The sequence below is a fragment of the Protopterus annectens genome, chromosome 8.part0, assembly GCF_019279795.1.
Source record: "Protopterus annectens isolate FY-2018-M chromosome 8.part0, PAN1.0, whole genome shotgun sequence".
Lineage (NCBI taxonomy): Eukaryota > Metazoa > Chordata > Ceratodontiformes > Protopteridae > Protopterus > Protopterus annectens.
The window spans coordinates 821,097,787-821,119,563 of NC_056741.1; positions in this window are offsets into that span (position 1 = coordinate 821,097,787).

The window sequence follows — 21,777 nt, forward strand, 5'->3', positions numbered from 1 at the left end:
CAGATGCATGCTCACCTGCACAGGTATAGGGCATACTTTATTGGTGGCATACGCATGCTCAATACTCAGAATTTCTTTGCTGCCAGTCTGAACACCACAGTTGAACATCGGCCTGAATGCCCTTTGATGACCTGGTTTCTACTGCACCATTTACAGATAAGTACCCTGAGTTCTTTTACTTCCTTTAATTTTGTACTTCGGGTTCATATCATCCAGGAAAAGAAAATGTTAGTGTGGGATGCACATTACCCATAAACACTGTTCCAAGAAGTGTTTAATCTGCCTAGATGTTTCACATGATCGTACTCAGTATACCATTTGTCAGGCTTTTCTTCCTAAAATGCTTCACAGCTGCCTGTCCTCTTTTTCCATTTACCTTCAGAACCGACATATCAAACTTTTGATCTAGGGTACCATGGCTGAGTCTGATAGCAGTTAGCTACAACCATCTTTTAAAAAGAATACCAACAAGTCTTGGTCAGAAAATAATCCAGTGCAGCTTCAAGCAATGGCCAGTTAAAAAAACTCCAGCGCAAATATGAACAAGTTAAAAAAAACTTTTAATTCAGATGAGAAGATGAAGTAAAATAAAATACATTACAGCATGAACCACTAAGCGCTTTCACCTAGAAACAAGTCAGGCATCATCAGAGTGGTAAAACTGTTGTTAACCAACCAACTATTATAAATAAATTCAAAAAATCCCGCCCTTTGTAACGAACCTATCAATAGAAAGTTCTGACCAGATGTTGTTAATAATGTCAAAGCCTTTTTTATAGAACTATTAAATGTCCTGGCCATTGTAATTGCAACACTAAGAGGGTTATTTACATTGCTACCTGTTTAAGTTGCCCCAGTTTTTACGTAGGGAAGACCATCAGAAAATTAAGGTTAAGAATCCTTGAACATGTTAGGGACATTAAGAACAAAAAGACGACCAACTCCCTTTATTTACACAGTTTGACCTGTGTTAATTTTAAGAAGTTTTTATTTTTTATTATTGATTGGATTCCTGACAACGACAGAAGTGGTGATTTTAAGATCTTATTAGAGATGAGGGAGACTTTGTGGCAATTGAGATTAAATGCATCTAGACCCCCAGGGATCAATGAGTATATTTCTATGGCAAGTATTTTAAAATACAGATCTCTTTTTATATAAATTAGACATACAAATATACTTTTTACATATGGTTGTTTATTTCGGGTAGTTCATTTAATATTCTGTTAGTCTATGCACTGATTTTTAACATATTTAATTACATTGAATTATATATATTTATATACATTTTTTATTTATTTTTTGAAATTTGCAAGAGTGTTTTAAGAATATGTTTTTTTTTAAAAAAGGCTTTGACATTATTAACAACATCTGGTCAGAACTTTCTATTGATAGGTTTGTTACAAAGGTCGGGATTTTTTGAATTTATTTATAATAGTTGGTTGGTTAACAACAGTTTTACCACTGTGATGATGCCTGACTTGTTTCTAGGTGAAAGCGCTTAGTGGTTCATGCTGTAATGTATTTTATTTTACTTCATCTTCTCATCTGAATTAAAAGTTTTTTTAACTTGTTCATATTTGTGCTGGAGTTTTTTTAACTGGCCATTTCTTGGAGCTGCACTGGATTATTTACTGGTTTGCTGTTGATTTTCCTCTGAAGTCTTGGTCAGACTCTGCTGTTGTCCAGCCTCTGCTGGAAGTGTTTGAAGACCCTGAAGAATATCAAGTGCTGACACAGGTTTCCTCAGCTGCAACCTTGTTGGAAGCCAGCATGAAACTGGCTTCTTGAACGTCCTCTGAGGCAATGCAAATGTTCACAGTGGATATTGAGAGGGGGAACCATGTCTAATCATGTCTAATCATTTCTGAAGGGCCACTGGGGATTCACCAGATTCTTGTTAAGGAAGAGTTACCTGGTACACTTACTGAGACTAGGCATGGCTCAGAGCATCCTAGATTGGTCAAGGTTGATGTTCCACCAGAAAACTAAGCACATTCATCCCACAGCTAAGAATTCTCAGAGGGAATGGCAGGGTTTTACCCACGGATTGTTCAATGCCATGATGGCCTTAAGACCACCTCAGGGGGTATCTGTTCCTTCTTCTCCATGGTCCTATACTGCAGGTAAAAGGAGTAGGGAGTCAGATTCTTTAGTTGAGGAGGTAGATTCAGGAGATGAATCATTGGCCTACATCTCACAAGTTACCTCTCCTTTGAACTATGGGTCTGAGGAAGAGGATTCCTTGAGTCCTCCCTTTGAGGAGTTATCCTTTGGGGACACAGTAGTTCACATGCTGGAACCATTTTAAGTGGGACTGATCACAAGTCTTTGATATTCAAAACAGGCATAATGAGATATTGCAGGTGGAGTATCCTAAACCTTCTACTATTCCACTGGGGCCAGATGCCTTGTTGGGTACATTTGCAGTTGCATCTTTGGCTCCTGATTCCCAACCTCCAGCTCTTAAGAAGCCTGATCATTTTTATAAGGTGCCTGAGGCCTTTAAGTATCTGGCCTTCTATGTTTTTTTTTGCTGACAAGCTTTTGCCCTCTTCTAAACTTCTTCCTTCTGATAAAAATGGTTGAGCTATGGAAAGAATGGGAAAAAAGTGTACATTTCTGCCACTATGACCAGGTATGTTTTGGCTGTTTTGTCCTAGCTTGGGAGGGGGGGGTCCGACCTTCCTGGCTCTGAAAGTAAGACTGCTGCTCTCTCCTTGTAGGGTTTCTCTTGTCAGGTTGCTTGCCACTCAGCCAAGTATAGTTGTGATGCAGCAGAAGCATCCTCTATAGTTGCTGCTTCAAGTTCAGTTATGATGAGGTACTCTTGGCTTTGCCTCCAGGTTTACCTGATGATATTAAGGTCAAGCTCCTTGATGCTCATTTGGACAGTCAGAATCTCTTTGGTATCACTACTGCTGACTTGTTTAAGAGCCAACAAGATAAAGTTGAAGTGATGCAGCATCTTAAACTATCTTTGATTCTCCCATACTTCAGTTTCAGAGATGCTATCCTTCTAAGTCTGACTTTGTGTATAGGCAGCCTCATCAGCTTTCCAAGGGGAAGAGGGTTCCTAAACATTTGTTTCCTGATAAACTCTCTCAGACTTCTAAAATACAAAAACTCCCTTTTGAGGACTAATCTACCTCCATTTTACATACATTATCCCTCTTCCTTTGGCTAGGTTCCTGTATCTGACAACAGATTACTTCAGACTCCTGAGTCTGTCCATTATCCATCATGGTTATTTTGTGTTATGGAAATCCCTTCCCCCACTTTTCAGGTCTTCTTCAACTTCCTGCAAGCTAACATCCTCATTTTTATGGGGTTCTGCAGGATTCACTGGCTCAGGGCACCATTCAACTCATTCCAAATTCCCAATAGCAGGGTTTTACTCCAGAATGTTTCTGGTTCCCAGAACAGAGGCATCTTGGAATCTGGTCCTAGACCTCTCCTTTCTAAATATTTTTTAACAATTCCTTTCTTCTGGATACTTTCCCAGCATTCTGTTTCCCCTCTAACTTCCGCAGGCCTTTTGATCTCCTTAGACCTAAAGGATGCATATCTTCATATCTTATTCACAGGAAGTTTTTATGTTTCTGTTTCTTCCTTTCATCATCAGTTTTCTGCTTCATATTTTGGTCTTTCTATGGTCCCAAGGGTGTTCACTAAATATCTGTCCCCTGTCGTAGCATTTTGCAGACTTCATGGAATCCAGATATTCTCATATCTCCTGACCTGCTTCTTCAGATTTCCTCTCAATCCAGGCTTCTGCAAGGATCTACACTTCACCATGTTTCTGCGCAGTCTGGGATTTGCCCTCCATCTCAAGGAGTCAAGATCACATTTTCTGCTTTGTAGATTCCAGACCATTCCAATGATGGCTTCTCTTCCTTCTCCCAAGGTTCTCTCTTTGACAAACGTGCTTCCAGTCTCTGCTTCTTCTCTCTCTCATTTCTGCAAGAGAACGTCTCAAAGTCCTGAGGGTTCATATCATTTGCAGTTCCCATGCTTCCTTTTACTAAAATTCATATGAAATTTCCATGGTACCTGAAGATGGTTTAGCTCCAACATTGCCATCTCTGGAGTTTCCAATTCCCGTATTTATTGTCTCAAACTTGAGTTTCATTGGTGGATTCAGCATATCTCCCTCAGCCTGGAAATGCCTTTTCAAACTCTCACCCCTACTCAAGAGCTGTTCATTCCAGTCTCTGTGTGGAGAGTCTTCCAATAATCTGAGGGTTCAGGGTCTATGGCCCCCTCATCAGAGTTCAGGACACATCAACACAAAAGAGATGAGGGTGCTTATTTTTGCTTTTCAGTCTGTCCATTCTCTTTGGTCTCCAAGCTCTTTAAAAGTCTATAGACAACACCACAATTATGTGGCATAGAAATGAGCAGGAAGCCACAAGGTCTTATCATCTTTGCAAATTGGCCTTTCAGGCCTATGATTTGGCTATGCACCATAAGGTAACCCTTCAGGTACTCTCCATCCCTTCAGAAGATAATTTATGGCAGACTCCCTGAGCAGATCCAGGATACAACTTCACAAATGGAAGCTTCACAAAGAGGTTTTTCTGGACATAGTACATCAGTGGGGTATTGCCCAAATGGATGTTTTTGCCTCCCTTCTGAACAGACAGCTTCTTCACTTCTATTTCAGAGTCCCAAGTACTAATGTTTCTATATACGTACCATCCTCTTTCTCTTCTTCTAAGGGACCTGCAAAAAAATCGGGAAGGAGTCTGCAAGAATCTTGTGGTGAATCCTTTTGGCCCAGATAGCACTAGTTCCCACTTCTCTTTTACCTGGCCAGGGGCAATCATCATAACTTACCTCACTAGATAGATTTTCTTCACACAAGAAAATGGGTCTCTCATTTAGGCTGACTTGTCTCTGCTTTAAATGACACCTTGAGTGACAGGAGTTTGATCACAAAATTTAGACACTATTTTTTGAGGATGTGCTTAAGGTACTGCAGGAGGTCAAGAAACCCACTACCAGAAAATCCTATATAGCTAAATGGAAAAGATTTTTGGTTTGGTGTCTCAGGCATAATCAGGATTCCTTCTCAGTGGGGTCCCTTTGATCCTTTCTTGTGTGAGCTGCTCCATGATGGCTTGGCATAATCTTCTGTTAAAGCTCACTTGTAAGCAATCTTTGCTTGTCTGCCCTTGAACCAGTGTTGGCCTTTCATTTTGAGGTCAAACAATTCCTTAAAAGTGTCCTTCATATCAGGCCTCAAACCTATTTCAGCCTCTTGAAACCTTAATATTGGCCTTGAAAGGCTGAGTCAGGCTGCTTTTGATCCCACCTCTTCTTTTTTTGCAACACTGTACCTGGAAGACAGTTTTGTTGGTTGCCCTTACTTCAGCCAAACAGTGTCTGAACTTCAGGTTCTTTTGGACTTTTCATAGTGACAGGGTGTCTCTGCATACTGATCCTACCTTTTACACTTAAGGTGGTCAATGAGTGGTCAGTAAGTGGTCTCTTAATCAATCTATCCAACTTCCTTTCTTTATTCCTTCTCTGCAATCTGCTAGTGAGATGGTTCTTCACACCTTAGATATACACAGACAGCTCAGGTATTATTTGAATAAGGCAAAGGCTATCTGTAAATCTAAGCAGCTTTTTCTTATTTTCCATATCAGGACATTGGGTTTGACAGTGTCTAAGCAAACTATCTCCTTCTGGATTTCCAAGGCCATTTCTTTTTGTCATTCCTTTCATGGTAACCAGTTGCCTGCATCTGTTAGGACTCATTCTACTAGGGAAGTGGTTTCTTTGGGGGCTTTCGTCGTGGGTTTTTGGAGGGCTTCTCCTTGCCTTCCTCCTCCCTACCTTCATAGTAGCTTTTGTACCTTTCCCAGAGGTTGTGAATACTGCAACAGTGATATGGAAGGACATGGTACACTTGTGCAAAATCTTACCATAACAGGAGATGTCCATCTCTTCATTGTTGCAGTATTCAGTCCCATCCTCCTGCTCCCATTTTGTCTCTTTCTTTTGTTGAGAAATGAGGGGTCTTTACCTTCTTCCCCTATTTCTGTTATGTTTCTGCTTCCTCCACGGTGTGGATGTTCTCCTTTCTCCTGCAGTCACTCTAGTTCTCTTGAGGCACTTGAGTTCTGAGTGTCTAGCATGAGTACTACACATTTTTGCCTTAAGCCTGGGTGGGAAGTAAACAGCTGATGTACGATGCTCGGAGGATGCCAAGGCTTTGGTATACTGGCGAGATGTTCGGCTATCCTTGGCATGAGATCCCTTGGTGATGAATACTGCAACAGTGAAAAGAAAAACACCTACTGTTTCATGGTAATATTTTTACACAGCTTTTTTTACATCATGTAGGTCTTCTCTTGTTTTGTCACCTCATTTTTATTTCCTTTATTAATATAGTAAAGGATGATAGGTACAAAGGTAAAATGGAACTGCCATATTACAGAAAATGAAGATTAAATACAATTGTCTGTAAAGCTGTTAACAATGATGGATTTAATTAAAGAAAGTAACTACAAACAACATAAGTCTTTTCATTAGGAATCATTTAATTTTATTATTTCAAACAATGTTTATGACTCAAGTTGCACCTTAAATAAGCTTTCTACATCACATGGAAAGTCAATCCCTGAAAATGTTTTACAGTATATTAACTGAAGGGCAAAATCAACTCTGATTTATGCTAAACATAACAGCCATTAATATTCTAAAAATATGTGCAGCTGAGTTTGTTTTATACTAATTTAAATAAATGCATGTTCACTAATCACCTTGAATAGAGGGACTAAAACGAGGTATCTGAAGACACCTCTACAAGAATGCCATTGTGACTCACTTGCTAAAACAAAATAGCTACCCACAGAAATATAGCTTAGATTGTCACTCAAAGTTTGCAAACTTATCAGTATTAACACCATCCTCTTCACTGATGGCAGACTATACATAAGAAGCACACATTATAAAATATAGCTGTGCCTAAGATTCTTTGACACGATGTGTGTAGCCCAGGAACCATCTGAGTTGGGGATTGCTGGAAAAAGGCTTAACTTTGGGCTTTCCTATTGGTTAGTTTGTGCTAAAACTGTTTAACTTTGCTTGTGTTTAAGTCACATATTTGTGCGTAGCGGCACACTGCACAGCAGGGTTTATTGCTGCCTCGTATAGATGCAAATGCTTAGAAACCCAATTTTCCCTTGATATCTGCTAGAGAACCCTCCTTAGCTCCACTGCCTCTTTGTGCACAAAGCAGTTAAGCATTGCTACTAGCGAGCAACTCAGTTGCACATTCTGTGGCATTGATGCAGTGTTCCACCCTTAGCCCTCCACAAAATAGCTGCCTTTGTTAGTGTCACAATAAACCATGGCCCATCTAGCCCATCCCCACTAGTTACTACAATATATGCCTGCCATAATGGATGGACAGTTTCCCATCATTTTTTCTGCCAACCTAATTGACATGGGCATCCTGAGGCAATGTAGTAATTGCCTCATGTATATTGAAAACCACTTGCCCTTAAAGTAAGCAAGCACAGCACGTGAGAGATGTAACTATACCATGACATTAGAATCCGTCCTCTCTCATAATAATATACAAGACAGACAACAAATTGTCAGCACACACAACTCCCCTGTCACACAAGATAAGGTCAAAACACACAAACCCACATAAGCAGAGGTACTAAGTAAGAGCCTATCAAAAGATCAGAGACCTCCCAGGCCCAAATAACAAACACATGCTGGTACACAAACAATATCCACCACTACACATAATGCACATATTAGTGTCTTAAAAATTAAGCCCCTAAGGCAAAACACCTCAAAACCTAATGCTCTTGTCATAGGGACTCAATAATGAGACACACATATGACCACCTCACCAGGCTGAACAAGGTGAAAGTCACAGTCATCTACCTGTCAGGTGCCAGGATCCATCAAATCATGTACGCACTCAAGTCGCATGGCAACAAATACCATTATGACTTTGTCATAGTACATGTTGGTGTGAATGACTTGAGACATGCCTCTTTGCACTGTATGAAGAGAGACATGACCGAACTATGTGTCCCAGGCAGGCATGTCCCTAGCACTAAACAGCATTCTACCTTCACCTAAGATAATGCCACAAAACAGAGAGAAAATTTTGATTTCAATAATTGGCTTAGCTTCTGATGTCACTCCAGGGGGATCCAGTATCTGTCTGTCTGGGAAGACATGGTTAATAGTCCACGATACTTTTCCAGAGATGGCCCTCGCCTATCTCCTCAAGGCTTTTGGATAATGGCAAAGGCGTTTGCCTCCACCATAGTGACTTTTTTTTAGGCAATGTCCAAACAACAAAACTTCTGATGTAAAGAAATATACTAAAGACAAACTCAAGGTCATGCTGCTTAATGCTAGGAGCTTAAACAGTAAATCACACTTCCCGGAAGCTCTCCTCACCTTGGAAAATTCTGACTTTTGTGTGGTCACTGACACATGGTTCAAGGCCACTGAGAGCACGCCGGCCATACAAGTCTAGAATGCCTTTCACATGTTCAGACTCCTAAACAAATGTGAAAGAACCAGAGGTGGAGGTGTATCCATCTTCATTAAATCCAAATACACCTTGAGACTGGAGAAACAGTATGACTCTGTTGAGCTACTCCAAGTCCAATTAGCTAGAGGTAAAATATCCCACCACATCATCACTGGCTGCAGATCCCCTAGCATGAACCAGGAGAAGCACACCACCAATCTGGACTTGCTAGAGTCACTCAGTATACAGCCAAACACCTTGATCATGGGAGATTTCAACTATCCTTCTATTGATTGGGCAACTTACATGAGCACATACACTATCACTGCAAGGTTCCTGGACTTTATTTCAAATGCCCTGGAACAGTCCGACAAGGAGTTCAAATGTCCTGAACCTAGTGCTCACCAACATGGGGGGGGGTCACTGCACTATCCCTTGTGTGTTGCCCACCCTAGTAAGGTCAGACTACAAATCTGTCTCATTTGAAGTAAAGATCAAACCTGACACCCCCGAGGAGTAAAAAATTGAAATTTCTCCAAAGCAAACTATTGCCTACTAAGCAATGGTATAAAAATGTTTCAAAGCCCCTGGAAACATAGCCAACAATGACTCGTACAGAGGAATACACACATGCCCTATACAGCCACTTAAGCAAATAGACAAACTTGCCTGTACCCAACAGGAACAAAGCCAAGTCTTTCCAAAAACACAAGCCACCCTGGTGGACTATAATTATAAATAAGCTATACAACAAAAGAAAGAAATTGATATCTAAGAACAGGAGGAAGTTTACTCAACAGAGGAAGAATACCCCTCCAGAACTTGAACAAGCAAATCGGACATCTTGTTTTGTCCTCTAAGGCAAGCTATGAACCTAAATTAGCATCCCTGGCTAAAGACAATCACAAGGCATTCTTTAGCTACATCCAGAACTTAAAAGGGCATGCCCAGCTATGTGCTGAAGTTATAGTGGCTGATGCCACTCACACTAAACCTGATGAAATTGCCATCTTTCCAGATGACAGATTTGGCAAGAACTTCACTCCCCTGTCCCCAGCAGACATCCCAATGCATTCCTGAAACCAGTCCTCTACCGAGTATCTCCAAAGAACAGGTAATGCAAGCACTCTCCAAGGCCAAAAACACAGCCTCTATGGGACCAGATAACATCCAAAGCTGTTTGCTAAACAATCTAAAACAAGACCTAGAGGAACCACTCGGCACTGTCTTTAACCATAGCCTGAGAATTGGCTTTGTCCCTGCAGAGTGGAGAACAGCAATAGTAATCCCCTTGCATAAAGGGGGTCCCTCAAATGACCCTGGGAACTATTGACCTATAAGCCTAACTAGCCTTATCTGCAAGGCCATGGGAATAATCTTCATGGACCTTATCCACAAGAACATAGGTGACCTTCAAACCCTTGACTTGACCTGGTTTGGTTTCACCAAGGGTAGATCTTGCTTATTAAATCTAGTGGACTTCTTTGAGAATGTAATCAAAGTTATGGATGAGAGCAAAACCATACATACTGCCTATGTTGATTTAGCCAAGGCCTTTGACACAATCCCCCATTCAGGTTTCATAGAGAAACTCTCCCAGCTTGGGATTAACACATACATTACTAGATGGGTAACAAACTGGTTCACTGACAGAGAGGACACTGTCAAAGTTGGAGAGTTCACCTCCACAGGTAGACCAGTTACCAGTGGGGTACCACAGGGATCTGTGTTGGGCACTCTACTGTTTGGAATCTATTTCTCTGAACTTCAGATGAAGGTAGATGGCCTGTGGATTATCAAGTTTGCAGATGACTGTAAACTGGGTGCAATCATAGAAAAGCCCAAAGATGTTAACATATTACAGAAAGGGTTGACACAGAGAAATGATTGCTGCCATACTCACAGACTAAAACTTAATGCAAAAAAAAATGCCTCATTATCACCTTTGGTAAAGAAGTAGCCCCTGCTAATTATGATATAGACAGCACCCTTCTAAGCTCAAACTCAGTGGTGTGATACTTGGGAACACAGACTGATAGCAATCTAAACTTCGATCACCATGTGTCTGTAGTGGTAAGATAAGCATTCTACATTGCTCTTCTCATAAATAAGAGCAGCACATACAAGACCAGCAAGGTTATAGCTCCACTACACTTGACCCTTATCAGACCACTAATTGAGTACAATGCTCCCTTCTGTATGTACCTCACCAGACACCTGCAATAACTGGAGAGACCACAGAGGTTTCTAACCAAGAGAATCCAGGGCCTCCAAAAGATGACACACATGGAAAGACTGAAAGCCCTGTCACTGTACTCTGTATCATACAGGGGGCTGAGATGCGACCTGTGCCTGGCCTACAGAGCAGTCTCGACTCTGCCTTAATGAAAATGCTGTACATCTGCAAATCAAATGGGGTAAGAATAACTGGCACCAAGGATTTCACCCTAGCCTGTGACATTAACAGAACATGCTGGAGATACAGATACATCTCCCAGTGATTGCAACTTCTCTGGAGTAAACTCCCACTTCATGTTCATAGGTAGATACTGGGCTATCTGCCTGAAGGCATATATTAGCCCAGCCATGTTGTGCGGTATTCACCGCCACTTTGGTTAGTTCCCTAGGCCCTTGATCTAGCAGCTAGTACCCTCAGCCCCTATTTAGTAGAGCTGTTGGTATGATCCCTGGTGTGAACTTTCTGTTACCCATCCACTCGTCAAGGTTCCTCTTGAAGAGTGATAGTGAGGGGTTCTGTCTTATGTAGATCGGGACTTTGTTCCATAGCAAGGGAAGTCTTTGCGAAGGGAATCTATCCCTCCAGCATGTTCTATTCATTGTTGTGCTGAGGTTTATATACCTAGAGCGTGTAGCTCAAGTGGATTTGGTTTTGCTAAGATGGAGCTTGTTCAACAGTTCTGGGTTGGACATGGCTCTGTATGTTAGACAGAGATCGCCTCTGAGAAGGCGGTATGCAACAGAGAAAAGCCTTAGTTTTTTCAATTGTGCTGCATAGGGCAACTGTTTGAGGCCAGTAATCCTCTTAGTGAGGTACCTCTGTGGTCTCTCCAGCTGCTGCAGATGCCTAGCCAGGTACATTCCAATTGGTGCATTGTACTCCATAATGGATCTGATGAGGGAAGAGTAGAGGGGCACCACTACATCCTTAGATCTTGATGTGAACCCTTTCGTGATCAGATGGGTCACATAGAAGGATTTTCTAACCACCTTGGCAACATGGTTATCAAAGGAAAGCTGACTATCTACTTGGGTCCCTAGATCCCTTATTACTACTTCAGATTTCAGGGGGTTACCTCCTATGTGGTAGTTCGTGGGTACTCTGTTTTTTCCAAAGGGGATTACTATGCATTTTTTAGCATTTAGCTTGAGACCATGGCTTTGACACCATGCATCAGTCTCATTAAGGCCCTTCTGGAGGATATCCATGTCAGCCGGAGACTCTATTATAGCACCCAGTTTGCAGTCGTCCGCAAACTTGGTCAGCCACAGCCCATCAGTGCTTGCCTGTACTTCTGAGAAGTATATGCCAAACAGGAGGGGCCCCAGGACAGAGCCCTGAGGCACACCACTCATTACTGGTCTGGATTTGGACATAGATCCTGCTACTCTTACTTTGTGGGATCTGTCCGAGAGCCAGTTTGCGATCCATCTTGTGGTGTAAGGGTTTATGCCCGGGTTGGTGAGTTTATCAATGATACCCAAATGGGGAATGGTGTCAAATGTTTTAGCAAGGTCAAGGTAAGCAATGCGTATCTCCTTTCCCTTATCTATAGCCTGAGTAACTGTCTCAAAGAAGTCCACCAGGTTCAGGAGACATGATCTGCCCTTGATGAAGCCGAACTGTGTGGGGTCAAGTGTTTGGAGGTTCCCAATCTCTCCATTTATGAGTTCCATAATGATTCGCTCCTTTGCCTTACAAAGCAGACTGGTCAGGCTTATTGGTCGGTAGTTCCGAGGGTCGGTTGTTGGCCCACACTTGTGCAGCGGAACCACCGTTGCTGTGCGCCATTCTATGGGCACATCTCCTGTCGAGAGGCTGAGACTGAACAGGGTATTCAGATGTGGAGTTAATTCATTTTGGAGCTCACGTATGACACAGCCCGGGACACCATCTGGTCCCACGGAGGCAGTGTTTTTAGCTTTAGATAGAGCCTTATTAACCACCGTATCAATAATAATTGGAGTTACACAATCCTCTGGAATAGTAATAGGCCCTGTAGGTGGTGGTGGGAGGGGGATTTGCACTGAACCTGTCAGCTAAGATGTTGGCAATGTCAGTGGGGTCGGTGTGCTTTGTTCCATTTTGTACTAGCTTAGAACAGACCTGAGCATTGCCATTTAGGTTTTTGACGTAACCATAGAAGGCCTTATGGTTATCCTTGGCATCCTTGGCAACTTTCTTTTCGAAATTGGCTTTAGTTGACTTGACGAGGGCCCTCAATTTCTTACTAAAGCTGATCAGGGATGATTATTCTACTTGAGATTTGGCCTTTTTTTGTATAAGTCTCCTCCTTTTATTGTATAGTTTGCTTAAGGCCGGGGTCCACCAGACTGGTTTCTTCTTGCTTGAATAAGGAGTCTTGGTTTTATTTGGGATAGCACGGTCCATAAAATCCTGAAGATGTATATAAAGTGCCTTGGTGTAGGATTCCGCATCCTGGATATCATTATCCTTCTGCAAGGGAATAGTGAAGCTTTCCACTTCTGATGCAAGTAGTTTGAAGTTTGCTTTGGAAAGTTTTTTTACAATGGTTTCTTTGACTGGGGGAGGTGGAGGGGTGAGGATGTCTAGGGTCATCAGTTTGTTGTCTGATCTGACCAGAGAGGGAGTGATAACAGGTGTGGTACAATGGACGCCCATATTTGTGATGACTAAAGCCAATATGTTGTCCCCTCTAGTAGGAGAACATACCAGTTGTTCAAGGGAATTTGAATTTATAAATTCTATGAACCACTGGGCATAGGAGTTAGAACTCTGGTAGTTCACCCAGTCTATACCAGGGTAGTTGAAATCACCCAAAATTATGATGTTGGGTAGGACCTTTATATTTTCCAATGCCTCAAGGAATGCTGAGTGAGCATCTTGGGACATGGTGGGTGATCTATAACAAGCTATGACTTGAAATGTGGTTTTGCCTGCTGATAGTTGTGCATGGATGATCTCTGGGGCATCATGCTGTGCCACTAACCTGGAGATGTGGGTATCCTTGATGAATATGGATACAACTCTGCCCTTTGTACTGCGATCTGATAACTGAGGCCAGAAGGTATGATATGAATTGTAACCTGGTAGTGCTGGGGTGCTCTCTGGAGCCTTGAACCAGGTTTCTGTCACTGCACAGACATCGATTTTCTCCATACTGAGGAGTGCCTCGAGTGCGTGCATTTTGAGGTTGAGACTTCTGGCATTGAGTAGCATTACCCTTAGTTTTTGGTTACCTGTGCTGGTTATGGTGGTTGGTTTGTCCTTTGAGCCTTGCCTAAAAAAGGCACTATGGGGACAGCAAGAGCCTTGGCCGGTATTCGAAAGGCTAGGGGTGACAGGTGCAAACCATCTCTGGTGAAACAGTGAGGCTTGTCTATCATGTCATCCCAGGCAGACAGACACTGGATCCCCTTAGAATGACACCCGAAGCTTAGCCAATTGTTGAAATTGATCATTTTGTCTTTGTATTGTGGTATCATTCTAGATGAAGGTAGTATGCTACTCAAGGGCAGGGTCATACCAGCTTAGGCTACATGATCAGAGAGCTCCTCAGTGTCTCTTTTCTTGTAGTCCAGGGAGGTACGTCTTAGATCATTCACACCAACATGTACAATGACAGCATCATACTTGTACTTGTTCTGGAGTGACCTAAGTGCCTGTGTTATGTGGGGGATCCTAGCACCTGACAGGCAGCTGACAGTAGCCTTCTCCTTGTTCAGCCTGGTGAGTGGAACATCTGTGTGCCTTACTATAGAGTCTCCTATTACTAGCGTGTTGTTGGGTATGGTGTTTTGCCTTAGGGGCTATCATGAGGCACACTGCTGAGGTGAATTATGTGTTTTCTGGCTTGTGTTTGGAGGTGCAGGTTGCTTGCTTGTCTGCTTTGGAGGGCACTGTTTCTTTTTCAGATTTGTACCTACTGCCTCAGAATATGTTTTTATGTATTTACGTGTATGTTTTGCCGGTGCTTGTTTTGTAGATCCATATGTGACTGGTGGTGTGATGCTAGTGTGTCTCTTCTCCTCTTGACTGTCTGTTAGAGTCATGGGTTGAGAGCGCTTAGCCTCCAGTCTGGCTGTGTATTTGCATCTCTCACAAGTGTTTGTGTCTAGAGGTAAGAGGAGAGGGTTGTCTGTATACATGAGGCAGTTGTGACATTGCCTCAGGATACCCAATTCCACCAGCTGAACTGGAGAGTACACCTGAAGCTGACCTCTGGACATGCTTGGAAAAGTAAATTTCACCTGTCTTGTGGACAATTGAGGGTCTTATGCTGTATTATAATAGTGCTGTCTAGGAAATTTGGAAAATAATAGTGCTGTCTAGGAGATTCAGACAAGTGCTGATTTGGGTTATGCAAGTGCTGCAATAAGAGCAGTTGATCTGAAGCACTTGAGTTGAGGCTTGCCTAGTTCTAAGGGAAAATTTGCACCACAGACTTTGTGGAGCCAGGAATAGTATAACCCATCTAACTGACCCTGCTCTGTGTGCAAGTCCATGCAGTTGCAGGGTTTTAAGAGAGGGAGATCAAGGAGTTTGGAATTGACCCAAAGTGGCCAATAAAACTACAGTTTTTAGGCAGTAACCACTCCTACAGGGACAGGCAGGCTGCTCAGTGTTAACCACTGCCACTGGTGAACACAGAGACTTCCCTTTAGCCCAAGTAAGCACTGGCCTCCAAGAAACTTTCAAACAGTTCAGAACAGCAACTCTGTAACTGAACTTTTTTAAATTATAGAAAGTGGGAAAATAGCAATTTTTTTTGTTTTTTTGTTTTTGTTTAAGGATAGCAGAGATACACAAGTAGCAAACTAGTCAGAACAGTGCAATAAATGACCCCAACATGTGTGTGCTAGGCCAGAAGCAGGTAAAATGCAATTTTAAGAAAAAACAATTTTAAATTAAGTGCAACACATAAAATGCAATAAACAGGCTCTAGGTATGTTCTAAATACTGTTTCTAACACAGATATCAACTTTTGCAAGCAAGAAAATGCCGAAAAGTAGGCGGCAATGCAGTTTTTCTAAGAAATAAATCAGAAGAAAATACTTAAAATCTCAAAAGTGGCTCCTTTCTTCTCTAAGCGTTTTCTCCTCTTGGTAGGTGCTTCAGCAACAACTATCAAGCCTGGAAAGACGCCAAACCCACGCGGCTGCAGGGCTTCAAGAGAGAGAGATCAAGGAGTTTAGAATTCACCCAAAATGGCCAATAAAACTACAGTTACTAGGTAGTAACCACTCCTACAGGGACAGGCAGGCTGCTCAGTGTTAACCATGCCACTGGTGAACACAGAGACTTCCCTTTAGCCCAAGTAAGCACTGGCCTCCAAGAAACTTACAAACAGTTCAGAACAGCAACTCTGTAACTGAACTTTTTTTTAATTATAGAAAGTGGGAAAATAGCAAGATTTCTTTGTTTTTGTTTAAGGATAGCAGAGACACACTAGTAGCAAACAACAATTTTAAATTGTGCAACACAAAAAATGCAATAAACAGGCTCTAGGTATGTTCTAAATACTGGAAGCAGAACTCCTCAATGACCCTATTCAAGTGCAACCTTGACAGCTGGATGGATGACTGTAAATTTCCCCCAGGGGTGACACCTATGTCCCTCATGGACAGGGGCAGTTGGTGCTGATCACAGAATTGCTCTGCTTAACAATGACCATCTAGCTATGGTTAATAAGGATAATCGGGTTAGCGTACTGTTAGGCTTGTAAAGGCCCTGGGGTCATTAGCATAGTAACCCCATACGAACCTTTGACTGTAGATCTACAACTCCTACCATCTCCAACTTTCAAGCCTCACATGGAAAAAGAAATACTCAGCAGATTACCTATTGTCAGTATTAGCACCCAAAACATGGGAATCCCTACCTACAAAGTTAAAAATCTATTGAGCCCTATGCAAAATTCAGCTGGAACTAAAAAAAATGTTTGCTCATACTTACCCAGTATATTGACCTGCTGCATTTATGTGTTTACCTGTAACCTGCTGACAGAGTAAACAGCAGAAATAGCTGCACTTAAGTCCTGTCAAGCATTTATTTATATATATAAAACATCTGTGTGTGTGTATAAATATATACATATATATAATCTTATGGGTGTATACATAATATATCTCGTGTGTGTATGTATCTATATAGATAGATAGATATAGGTATTATAATTCATATATTTTATTCATTTAAAGTCAGCGATTTGGGGAGCTGTTTTATTGCAGACACTAATAATAAATAAAAGTAACAAGTCAGTAATCATGTTTGTGGGCTCATGCCTGTATCTGTAGTACTGAGTACTAGTGCTTTGCTCACATGATTGTATGATACCAGGCACGAGTAAATCCTAGCCTGACTCACACTTTCTGAATTTCATTTAACTCTAGCTATCAAGCAATTGATTTTCATGGTTAGTCTAAGCTTACTGGAGGGAGTATTTAATACAATTTTTGATCATTTGGTTGACTGTAAGAATATCTTGAAAGCTGTTTAAACTGAAAATAAAAAAAGTGCTAAGCCATAGTCACATCTGATGACAGAAGTGAAGAAAAACAAAGGATTTTTCTCCCTTTCAATTTAGAGTTACCTTTGTATATCACACCACCTTTCAACAATCTTCTAGCAGTATAAAATGCCTGGCACTTAGGTTCATAGGTTCATACTAGGCTATCTGCCCTAGGGCATTTATAAGCCTAGCCAGAATGCGTTTGGCTTTTGCCACCCATTTTAAATTAATTTTGCTATGCCCTTTTTTGAGGTTAGTATACTGTGCCTCTGTCTAACAGTGACACAGAAGTGATACCCGGGTTAAACCTACGATCTTCCATCCACTCATCAAGATTCTTCTTGAAGAGAGTCAATGAGGGACTCTGGAAGAGTGAAGGGAGCCTCTGGGTTATGAATCTGTCCCTCCAGCATGTCCTATTTATTTCAGTGCTGAGGTTCAAGTCTCTCGAGCGCATAGCTCAATGAGATTTGGATTTTCTGAGGTGCAGCATGTCCATTAATTCTGGGTTGGACATGGCTTTATACGTCAGGCACAGATCACCCCTGAACAGGTGGTATGCCACTGAGTAGAGCTGGAGTTTCTTTAACCGGGCAGCATATGGCATCTGTTTGAGCCCTTTGATCCTCTTGGTGAGGTCCTTTTGGGGTCTTTCCAGTTGCTGCAGGTGTCTGGTAAGGTACTTCCCAAAAAGGGCATTGTACTCAATTATGGGCCTGATGAGGGATGAGTAAAGAGGCACGATGACCTCCCCTGATCTAGATGTGAATCCCTTCATGATTAGGTGGGCTATATAAAATGTTTTTCTAACCACTTTGGCCACGTGGTTGTCAAATGAGAGACTGCTATCAACTTGGGTCCCCAGGTCCCTAATTACTTCTTCTGTACTTAATGGATTACCACCTATGTGGTAATTTGTGGGCACTTTGTTTTTGCCAAAGGGGATGACTATACACTTTTTGGCATTTAGCTTGAGGCCATGGCTCTGGCACCAGTTGATGGTTTCTATGAGGCCCTTTTGGAGGATGCTTGTGTCGGCTGGAGAGTCAATTATGGCGCCCAGTTTGCAGTCATCTGCGAACTTGGTCAGCCACAGTCCTTCCGTGTTGGCCTGTACCTCCGAGAAATATATACCGAACAAGAGAGGTCCCAAGACTGAGCCTTGTGGGATGCCACTTGTAGCTGGTTTGGAGTCTGACATGGCTCCAGCAATTCTAACCATGTGGGTTCTGTCCTTGAGCCAGTTTGCAACCCATCTAGTGGCATAGGGGTTTATATTTAAGCTGGTGAGCTTATCTATAATGCCCGAGTGGGGTATTTTATCGAAGGCTTTTGCGAGGTCCAGGTAGGCTGTGTGGACCACCTTCCCCTCATCAATGGCCTTGGTGACTGTTTCAAAGAAACCAACCAGGTTTAAGAGGCAGGATCTGCCCTTAACAAAGCCAAACTGGGTAGGATCCAGTGTCTGTAGGTCCCCAATATCTTTATTTATGAGGTCCATGATGATCCTTTCCATAGCTTTGCAGACCAAGCTAGTCAGGCTTATGGGGCGATAGTTTCCAGGATCCGTTGAGGCACCACCTTTGTGGAGAGGGACCACTGTTGCTGTACGCCACTCTTTGGGTACATATCCTATAGTAAGGCTGAGACTGAACAGTAGTTTTATGTTTGGGTTTAGCTCTTCTTGGAGTTTGTGTAGGACGCAGCCCGGGACACCGTCTGGTCCCATTGATGCTGTGTTTTTTATTTTGGAGAGGGCGGCTCTTACTTGAGCATCTGAGATGTCAGGGGGGCAGCACTCTGCTGGGATAGATATTTGCCCTTTTGGTGGGGGGGGGAGAAGTTTACGCTGAACCTGTCAGCTAGGATGTTGGCAATGTCTGTGGGTTCGGTGTATGTTTTTGTCATTTTGGACTAATTCTGAGCATATCTGGGAATTCCCACCCAGGTTCCTAACATAACTAAAGAAAGCCTTGTGATTATCCTTAGTGTCCTGTGCAATTTTTCTCTCGAAGCTGGCCTTAGATGATTTTATGAGTGCCCGTAGTTTTTTGCTAATACTGATCAGAGATGCCTTCCCTTTTTGGGATTTTGCTCTATCATTTAGTAGCTTCCTCCTTCTAGTGTATAGTTTGTTTATGACTGGGGTCCACCAGACAGGATGTCTGCCTTTGGAGGATTGGGTCTTGGTTTTATTTGGGATTGCATGATCCATGCATTCCTGAAGGTGTTCATAGAATGCATTTATAAAGGATTCTGCGGTCTGGGCCATATTTTCCACAGGCCCGGGGGCTTTGAAGGATTCCACCTCAGTTTTGAGGAGTGTGAAATTTGCTTTAGAGAAGTTTTTCACTGTGGTTTTCTGGGCAGGAGGTGGGGTCGGGATGTGAATATCCAGTGAGATTAGTTTATGGTCTGATCTTACCAGTGAGGGATACACTTCTGGTCTGGAGCATATAGTCCCCATGTTGGTGATGATCAGGTCCAGTATGTTTTCCCCTCTTGTGGGAGTGGTAACAAGTTGTTCCATAGCATTTGAGTTTATAAATTCTAGGAACCTTTGGGCTAGGGTGTTGGAGCTAGAGTAATGCTCCCAGTCTATGTTTGGGTAGTTGAAGTCGCCCAATATAATGGTGTTTGGAGAGACCTTCATATTTTCCATTGTTCTCAGGAAGGCTGAGTGGGGTTCCTGGGTTTGGGAGGGTGGTCTCCAGCAGGCTATAAACTGGAAGGCAGTTTTACCCACTGTTAGTTGCACATGGATAGTCTCTGATGCTTCGTGCTGTGCCACCAACCTGGAGGTGTGGGTATCTTTGACGAATATTGATACTCCCCCCTCCTTTTGTGGTTCGGTCCAAGTTTTAGGGCCGAAAAGCATGGTATGAGGTATAACCTGGTAGTGCTGGGGTGCTCTCGGGAGCCTTGAACCAGGTTTCTGTTACTGCACAGATATCGATGTTCTCCATGCTAAGGAGAGTTTCGAGTGCTTGCATCTTGAGGTTTAGACTTCTGGCGTTGAGTGGCATTACTCTTAGTTTCTTATCCCTTGTGATACCTATGGAGGTGGGTTTGTCTTTTGAGCCTTGCCTAAAAAAGGCACTATGGGGGTAGCAAGAACCTTTGCCAATATCCGAAAGCCCAGGGGTGACAGGTGCAAGCCGTCCCTAGCGAAGCATCGTGGCTTGTTGAGCATGTCACCCCAGGCTGACAGGCATTGAATCCCCTTTGAATGACACCAATACTTAAGCCAATTGTTGAAATTGATCATCTTGTCTTCATATTGTGGCATCATTCTTGGTGAGAGTAAGATGCTACTCAAGGTCAGGGTCATACCGGCCTGGGCCACATGTTCAGAGAGCTCCTCTATGTCTCTTTTCATGTAGTCCAGGGATGTACGTCTCAGGTCATTCACACCAGCATAGACAATGACTGAGTCATATTTGTACTTGCCTTGGAGTGACCTGAGTGCTTGTGTTATGTGGCGGATCCTAGCGCCCGACAGGCAGCTCACCGTGACCTTCTCCTTGTTCAACCTGGTGAGCGGGATGTCAGTGTGCCTGACGATAGAGTCACCTATTGCAAGTGTATCAGGTGTGTTGTTTAGCCTTAAGGGCTGTGACTGTTCGGCACACTGGCTTTGTGAGTTATGTGTTGCATGTGTTTTGTTTTGAGATAGCAGTTGCTTGGGTGTCTGCTTTGGAGGTCTCTGCTGCTTAGGCAGATTTTTATTTAGAGCCTCCGAGTATGTTTTTGTGTGTTTATGTGTTTGGTTTGCTGTCGTGGTAGGTTTATGTGAGACTGGAATTGTAGTGAGTGTGATTTCCTTCTCCTCCTGACTGGTTACACCAGTACTGAGTTGAGAGAGCTTAGCTTCCAGTTTGGCTATATGGATGCATCTCTCACATGTGTTGGAATTTGTTGGGAGGAGGAGAGGGTTGTCTGTTTACATGAGGCAGTTGTAACATTGCCTCAAGATTCCCAGATTCACCAGCTGGACCGGAGAGGAGATTGACAACTGACCTTTGGACATGCTAGAATAGTATTGGGAATTCCTTTATAATTGAAAAAAAGGGCCAATGGGGAACAAGGTACTCAAGTGGAGTTTGTGAGGGTGTAGTGCTTTTAATTTTTTAGTGCTGACTTATATAATTGCTTTAGTGAGCAAGTGCCAGACTACTTAAATGCAATGTGTTACAGGTAACTTAAATGCAAAAATGACAAACAGTAACTTTCTTTTAAGTGAAACAAGGAAATAAGTACAGTAAGCAATGCAGATATCACTAGGGATCCACAGAAGCGCTGAAAAGCCGCGTTTTAGGTGGTATTAGCGTTTCAGGGAAATAACAAGCAAACAAATAATAAGCATACAACCAAAGCTAGATTCAGCAGGCCTGAAGGTGTACCAATTTCAGTAAGAAACAGTTGAAATATGCAGGCACTATAAGCCTTTAACCAGAAATTTCCAGCTCAGAAGGGCAGAGTCCAGCCTCTCCTCCCACAAGAGTGCAGACCACAAACCTTCTTAAT